Here is a 9,095-nt window from a genome sequence, read left to right on the forward strand (position 1 = left end):
ATTTTTATTCCTTTGCCCAGGTGGTCTCCTGTGCCTGGAATAATGGCTGCCTCTTCTTCTCTGTCTAGTCAGTTTTTATCCATTCTTCACCTGTTTCAGTCAACACGGACCACTTCCTTCTCTCTTCTCCTCTCAGCATGAACTTCATGCTTACTCAGGGAAGCAGCACTTAACTCTACCTTCATTGTTTTACATACTTCAGTAATTTCACACTAGTGAGCGGTTGGAAATCAGAGATCATATCTTTTAAACTTCTTTTTCCATTCAGAATCTTTTCATTTTTTCCTTCTTACGGCACCAGCTGGCATAATTGTAGACATTTAGTAAACACTGAAAAAAAAAAGTAATTTATAATTAAATGAGTGATTTTTTTCCTGGCTAAGACATGAATTTGGAAATTCAGATCCCATGACAAGAATTTACCTTCTATAGCAACTAACAGTTGATAAATACTTACTGCGAAGGGACTGATGTGAACACTTTACATATATTTACTTATTTAATCTCCACAGTAGTGAGTAGGTACTATTACCCTCATTTTATAGATGAGATTAAAGAATGGAGAGTCGTAATTTTACTGAAGTTATACAGCTAATAAGAGAGACAGACCTGGGATTTGAACTCAGAAAAATCTAGCTCCTAGCTCAAGTTCTTAACCACTATTCCTCACTGGCTCAAGAGCACAGCTCTTAAAAATATTGTTACCTGATTTCATCCTCACAACATTCCACGAGATAGATGGCCTGAATACTTCCAAAATATCAATGTAAGCAAACCACACACAAAGGCGGCTGTTCCAAATTAAAGGACAATAAAGGGACATTACTAAATCCAAAATATGATTCTTGATGGAATCTGGGTCAGAAAAAAAAACCTATAATGGACATAACCAGGATAATTGGGCAAAATTGAATATGATAAATAAAATATATGAAATTAGATAATCTGACTGTATCAGTGTTATACAAGCAGATTATTGGCATCTCCATTTACAAGAGACAGAATCAGAGAGAGTTTACTACGAGTTCTCATAGCTAACAGGTGGCAGACTTGAAACCCCAAGCCAGCTGTCTTTTCCAGCCCCCACATTTCAGCACTGGTGGTCAGTCAGTCAGTCCTCCTCCATACACTTTTTGGTTCTCAAAGTCTAGGATGTTCTGATAGGATCTGGTTCTCAGCAGAAAGACCGTTAGTGTTATTTTCACTCTAGCAGCACACTAACTTATATCTTAGGCAACCCAGGCACCAGATTTCCCTGTTACATGAAAATGAGGTGGCAGTATTTATATTCTTTTTTTTTTTTAAGTTTCTTTTTTTATTTTTTAAAATTGATTTCAGAGAGGAAGGGAGAGGAAAAGAGAGATAGAAACATCAAGAATGAGAGAGAATCATTGATTGGCTGCCTTCTGCACACCCCCTACTGGGGACTGATCCTGCAAGCTGGGCATGTGCCCTTGACCAGAATCAAACCCGGGGCCCTACAGTCCGCAGGCCAATGCTCTAGCCAGTGAGCCAAACCGGCTAGGGCTAGTATTTATATTCTTAAGGGTTATAGAATCTGTGTTTCCTTTCCCATAACTCCCATTAATTTTTTTGTTATTGTTAATCCTTACCCAAGGATATTTTTCCCATTGATTTTTAGAGCGAGTAGAAGGGAATGAGGGAGAAGAGAGAGAGAGAAAAAAAAAAAATCGATGAGAGAGACACATTGATTGGTTGCCTCCCACACAGCCCCAACTGGGGCTGGGGATGGAACCTACAACCCAGATGCCCTTGACCGGGAATTGAACCCACAACCCTTCAGTGTGCAGAGCAATACTAACCACTGAGCAATACAGGCCAGGGCTCCATTAATTTTTTTTAATATAGACAGGAAATCACTAGAAACATATTAACTTTTGGTAGTAATATACTAGGACAGCTCATGTCCTCAAGTGTACAAGTGACTATTTTCATAAATTTTAGGGGATAAAGAATAAACAGAATTGTTAACAATTATTATAATCAACATTTATTGAGGGTTTATTTGATGTCAGGCACTATATTTAATCAATTCTATAAGATAAGTATTATTATACTGTCTCTTTTATTGATGAGAAAACTGAAACTCAGAGAGGGAAGGTGACTTACCTCAAAATAATCAAACTCATTAAATGGTGGAGTCAGAACTTGAATCTAGGTCCACTGACTCCAGAACTAGTCTCTGCCTAAATTGAAATCTGCTCTGTTTTGCTGTCTTATCCTCTTTTGCTCTCTTGTTCTGAGTCCATGAAAGTGAAGCTGTCTTTCTTCTGATGATCAATAGAATGTTCATAACCCCCATACAACATCTCCTGCAATATATTTTTAATTCTGAGTCCATTTCTACAAAGGTCAGAGTTAAGTTGGAAAAGCCATTTCTTTTAAAGTTTCTTTTATTTCCCAAATGATCACTGGGGAATCTTTGGTAGAAAGTTTGAGTAAAGCATTTTTGTGCTATTAGGTAATGAGAATAGGGAGAAGATGCGCCTTAATCACCTAAAAAGTTAACAATTTTGAACTCTAAAACATTTGAATTTCAAATATTAAGTTTTACAGGTGACTTGATTAGGAAAAGCTGCTTATTTGGGTTGAATAAAGCAGATCTCTTTATTTTAAGCTGTTTCTGTTCAGTGATATCCAAGGGACCTCCACAGAGTGAAATCTAACTTCCCCCGGAGTGAGGCCAGGAAGTTGTTTTGGATAATCATTCATTAACACATCAGTGAGCACTTTAGAACAGCAGTGGAGGGAAATCCCAGAGCCAGCTGGGAATATGTTCTCAGAGACAAGGAAAAGGAAGAGTCTGAGAAAGCTGAGATTTGGAGTTGAAAAAGGTTACATGTTGTATACCTGAAACCAACACAAAATAACATTGAATGTAAACTATAATTGAAAAATTAAATATTTAAAAACCCAAAGAAAATTTAAAAAGAAAGAGGTTACAGAAAGATGGAAATAATACAAAGGAAAAGAGAAGGAAGACAGCAGGCAGCCCAGAAGAATGCTTAAGGAAGAGTAAAGAAGGCATTCATGTTGTAGCTGGAATGAGGGCAGATTAGATTTTAAAGAAAAAAAGTTCCAAATTTGGCTGATTATTAAGTGCAAAAGAAATTATATTAACAGCTGGGAAGTTTTTCTTTAAAAATCAATAAAATACAATGAATACAAAAACATTAAAATGTAATAAAATTAAAAAAATTAAAGAGATAAATGCAAAAAAGTTGGAGGAGGAGGAGGAAGACAAAAAAGAGGAAGAGAAGAAAGATAAATTGCCAGCCAATATATGTAGATAATATGACAGAATTTGAAAAACCAACATTTGACAACCACTAATGTAAAAGTTGATTCAGAAAGGAGCATCAATGTAGATGCTAAAACCAATGGGTGAAAAATTGTGGGAGAACAGGATATTCATATGATCTCAAATAATCGACTTATTATTAGTTTACTAATTAATTACAAAGGGCAAGCATACCTTTACAATAGAGAAATATAGCAGGCAAACTTTGCATCACCAATAATGTAATGAACTGACACTACGTGCATCCTGATGTGGTGCATTTGAAAGTTTTTTTTATTCAAACTTAATATTTGAAACTCAAATGTTTTAGAGTTCAAAATTGTTAACATTTTAGGTGATTAAGGCGCATCTTCTCCCTATTCTCATTACCTAATAGTACAAAAATGCTTTACTCAAACTTCCTACCAAAGATTCCCCAGTGATCATTTGGGAAATAAAAGAAACTTTAAAATGCACCTAGGTAATATTCTTTTTAAATTTTATTTATTTATTTTTAAATATATTTTTATTGATTTTAGAGAGGAAGGGAGAGGGAGAGAGAGATAGATACATCAATGATGATAGAGAATCATTAATTGGCTGCCTCCTGCACACCCTGCACTGGTGATCGAGCCTGCAACCTGGGCATGTGCCCTGCCGACCTGGAATCAAACCGTGACCTCCTGGCTCATTGGTCAAGGCTGAACCACTGAGCCATGCCGGCCGGCCGGACTCACCTAGGTAATATTCTTGCTAAAAATGTCTCACCTGAATCTCATCATGAAGAAAGAATCAGACAAATCCAGATTGCACAAGATGTATGATGGCCTGGACTCTACAAAGCATAAATGTCATAAAAGACACACACACAAATATGAGGGCCAGTTCTAAATGAAAGGAAACTAAAAAGACATGACAATTAAATGTGATGTACGAATCTTGATTGAAATCTGGATCAGGAAAAAAAAAAAGCTGTACTGGATATTTTGGGGGCAGTTGGGAATTTGAATATGGACTGGATATTAGATAATATAATTAGCCCTGGCTGGTTTGGCTCAGTGGCTAGAGCGTTGGCCTGTGGACTGTAAAGTCCCAGGTTCGATTCCGGTCAAGGGCATGTACCTTGGTTGCGGGCACATCCCCAGTAGGAGGTGTGCAGGAGGCAGCTGACTGATGTTTCTAACTCTCTATCCTTCTCCCTTCCTCTCTGTAAAAAAATCAATAAAATATATTTTTTTAAAAAGATAATATAATTATATTAATATAAAAGTTCTTGGTGTAATAATGGTATTGTGGTTTTGAAAGAGTATATCTTATTTTTAGGAGACACATTTAGAGGTAAAATGTCATGATCTCTGTAACTTATTTCCTAGAGATTCAGTAAAAATAAATTCTATATAGTATATAAAAGGCTAAGCAACCAGCCAACTGGCCAGCCAGTAGCTATGATGCGCACTGACCACCAGGGGGCAGACACTCAACACAGGAGCTGCCAAGCAACAGCAACTTTGCAGAGTGCCCTCTTGCACTCCGGGACCCCTTGGGGAATGTTGGACTGCTGGTTTTGGCCCAATTCCCCGCAGGCCAGGTCCGCTCACTCTGCAGATGCCCTTTGAGCCCTGGTGCTGTCCCAAGTGCGGCTAGCTGGGGAGGGACCGTGGGAGGTTGGTTCCAGGGCATGCGTGTCCAGCCCATCTCGCCCAGTCCTGCCTCACTGGCCACTGTCTAATTAATTTACTTTCAATGTGCACAAATATGTGCACCAGCCATCTAGTAAAAATAAATATCTATCTACACTAATAAAAGAGAAACATGCAAATTAACCATCACTCCGCTATACCCACAAGCCATGTCCAACAGCCAATCGGAGCAAGTATGCAAATTAACCCAACCAAGATGGCGGCTGGCCACAGAGCTGGAGCAAGCAGGAGGCGTGGGTTGCCCTGGCAATGGAGGAAGCCAAGCTTCCTGCCCAGGCCTCCGCTTAAGGCTACAAAGTTTCAATTGTAGAAGATAAATAAATCCTAGATACTTGCTTCCAGCCAGCCCTGGCCTCAGCCCAAGGAGGTGCTGAAAAGAAAAAAAAGAAAAAGGAAAAAAGGAGGGGCTGGGACCTTGGGTTGCCATGGGGTGATCAGGCCAGGATGGGATGGCAGGGGCCGTTGGGGGTAAGCAGACCAGCAGGGGGGCCAGTTGGGGGTGAGCAGGCTATCAGTGGGGGTCAGTTGGAGGTGATCAGGACAGCGGGGAGGGGGGAAGTTTGGAGTGAGCAGGCCAGTGGAGAGGGAAGGTGGGGGCGAGCAGGCCAGCGGGGGGGGGGGGGCAGTTGGGGATGAGCAGGCCAGTGGAGAGGGAAGGTGGGGGCGAGCAGACCAGCGGGGGGGGGGGGCAGTTGGGGATGAGCAGGCCAGCAGGCAGAGTGGTTAGGGGCAATCAGGCAGGCAGGCAGGCAGGCAGGTGAGCAGCTGGAGCCAGCAGTCCCGGATTGTGAGAGGAATGTCCAACTATCAGTTTAGGCCCGATCCCTGTAAACTGGCAGTAGGACATCCTTCAAGGGATCCCAGATTGGAGAGGGTGCAGGCTGGGCTGAGGAACACCTCCCCCCCCCCCCCCCCCCGTCCTGTGCATGAATTTCATGCACCGGGCCACTAGTATATATATAAAAGGCTAATATGCTAAGTGTCTGACCGTCCTACCTGTTGCTATGATGCACACTGACCACCAGGGGACAGATGCTCAATGCAGGAGCTTCCGAGCTGCAGTGACTTGGCAGCAGCAGTTCTTGAGTGACGCACCCCAAAACCATAGAGGAGGGAGCCCGATTCCTCACAGGGCCGCATGATTCCACCTTCAGCCATGGGTTATGTTGTTGCTGGGGCACTGTCGGCCCAGAATCTGGTTTACTGCACACTTGCATTTGCGTTACACACCCTGTAATGACAGCAACTTTGCTGAGTGCCCTCTTGTACTCCGGGACACCTCGGGGGATGTCGGATAGCTGGTTTCAGCCTGATCCCCGCAGGCCAGGCCGAGGGACCACACCTGCCAGAGGGACCCTGTAGACACTGGAGAGGGACTGCAGGAGGTTGGCTCCAGGGCGTGTCCAGCCCATCTCACCCAGACCCACCCCACTGGCCACCTTCTAATTAATTTCCTTTCAGTGTGCACGAATCTGTGCACCGGGTCACTAGTTAATAAATAAATGGATATATAGAGAGATAAAGCAAATGTAGCAAAATGACATGTTAGTGAACCTATATGAAGGGCATATGGGTATTTGTTGTACTATTTTTAAACTTTTCTGAAGTTTGAAACATTTCAAAATTAAAATATAAATAAATAACATGTTTTGCTTTAGCTATTTAGATTCAGCCCTCTTTTGAGACAAGGAAATGGTCTCATGGACTCTGGGTTTCCTTAATTGATTTTAGGACTCCATTATAATGCTTCAGAAAATTCCCAAGAGCATGTTAATAAACACCACCTAGGATATCAAGCATTTCCAGGGGCCAGACTTGGGTAGTGGCTAAGCCTCTGTCCAAGGATCTAAGACAAAACAAACAAAATATGCTAGGGGAGATAACCTACAGAGCTACACCTAGAGTCAGTTTTTCAGGGGCTGACCTTATTTTGTATGAGACTAATCCTGCCATTTGAAGAGAAAGATACCAGGAATGGATAGGACTTCTTCTTAAAACCACTTTCTATGATACCTAATTGTCTTCACTTATAAGGAGGGGTGGCATAACATTAAAAAAAAACTTCCTTAAAGCAAGTAATTTTAATTTGTCCTAATTTTAAAAATTAATCTCTTTCATAGTATGTTTAAGAACAGCAAATGGCATCTTGAACTTCAACAGTAATATGGAGTCAGTCCTAGCCCGTCTGGCTCAGTGGATAGAGCATCAGCCTGTGGACTGAAGGGTCCTGGGTTTGATTCTAGTCAAGGGCATGTACCTTGGTTGCAGGCTTCTTCCCTGTCTGGGACCTGGTCAGGGCTCATGCAGGAGGCAACCAATCAATGTGTTTCACTCACATCAATGTTTCTCTCTGTCTTTCCTTCTCTCTTCCACTCTCCCTAAAAATCAATGGAAAATATCCTCAGGTGAGGATTAATAAAAATAAAAAATAAAGATACAACTCAGAAACAATCAAATAGAAGAAATGCACAGGGCAAGGTATGGGAGGAAGAGGGGTAACCCCTGCCCTCTCTGGGGTCACCACCCTAGCACCCCAGAGTGTTCCCCACCCCCCAAAATAATACGGAGTCACAATACTGAGAAAGGTAAGTAAGAATCACTGGCATAGGACACCATAGTGAAATCATTCATTCATTCATTTGTTCTTTAAAGTACATCTATTATATTATTTCTACCGAGTAGCCTGGACCATGCCAGACATTGGGGAACAAAGTACAATATAGTAAGTGTTTAACTGAAAAGTAAGACAGACATATCATGAAACAACTAGAGACCCTACATAGATGCTCTTTAAATATAACATGCTTAAGGCTGTTTAAATGATATGTGGAACATTGCTACCCTAGTCAAGGACAACACTTGGGCTCTGTTGACTTAAGGCTGATCCATCTTTATGCATATTGTTTCTCTTTGGGAGATACCTAGAGATATGGGACTATGCTTAATCTGTTGTTCTAGTTTAAAATGCTCTATTACTCTCTTTTCTAAAGATTAAGCTCGAATGGCTATCATCAACAAATCAACAAACGACAAGTGTTGGCGAGGATGCGGAGAAAAAGGAACCCTCGTGCACTGCTGGTGGGAATGCAGACTGGTGCAGCCACTGTGGAGAACAGTATGGAGTTTCCTCAAAAAACTGAAAATGGAACTCCCATTTGACCCAGTAATCCCACTCCTAGGAATATATCCTAAGAAACCAGAAACACCAATCAGAAAGGATATATGCACCCCTATGTTTATAGCAGCACAATTTACGATAGCTAAGATTTGGAAACAGCCTAGGTGCCCGTCAGCAGATGACTGGATCAGAAAACTATGGTACATCTACACAATGGAATACTATGCTGCCATAAAAAAGAAGGAATTACTACCATTTGTAGACACCTGGATGGAATTAGAGAACATTATGCTAAGTGAAATAAGCCAGTCAATGAAAGAAAAATACCACATGATCTCACTCATTTAGGGATAATGAAAAACATTATAAACTGATGAACCAAAAGATAGTTACAGAGGCAGTAAAGCATCAAACAGAGTGTCTAATTACAGCGGTAAGGTTAGGGAGAGGTGGGGGAAATAAGAGATCAACTGAAGGACTTGTATGCATGCATATAAGAGTAACCAACGGATGCAAAACATTGGGGGGTGAGGGCAGGTATGGGAGTGGGGTGGGGGGGGCAATGGTAAGATATGTACACATATAATACCTTAATAAAAAATTTGAAAAAAAAAAAAAAAAGATTAAGCTCGAGTATTCCATTGTGTAAATGTACCACAGCTTTTTTATCCACTCTGCTTATAAACAAAATAGATCCAGACTGATGAATTTCAGAGGGAAGGCAGGGGTGAGGGTGGGTGGGTGGGTGGGGAGAGATTCACCAGGGAATTTATACTAGAGGCCCGGTGCACGACATTTGTGCACTGGGGGGTAGAGGGAGTCCCTCAGCCTGGCCTGTACCCTCTTGTGGGGAGTGGGCCTAAGCTGGCAGTCAGACATCTCCCAAGGTGTCCTTAGCGCTGCTACAGAGGTGGGAGAGGCTCCCGCCACCGCTGCTGCACTTGCCAGCCATGAGCCCAGCTTCTGGCTGAGTGGT

This window comes from Plecotus auritus, assembly GCF_963455305.1.
Source record: "Plecotus auritus genome assembly, chromosome: 1".
NCBI lineage: Eukaryota > Metazoa > Chordata > Mammalia > Chiroptera > Vespertilionidae > Plecotus > Plecotus auritus.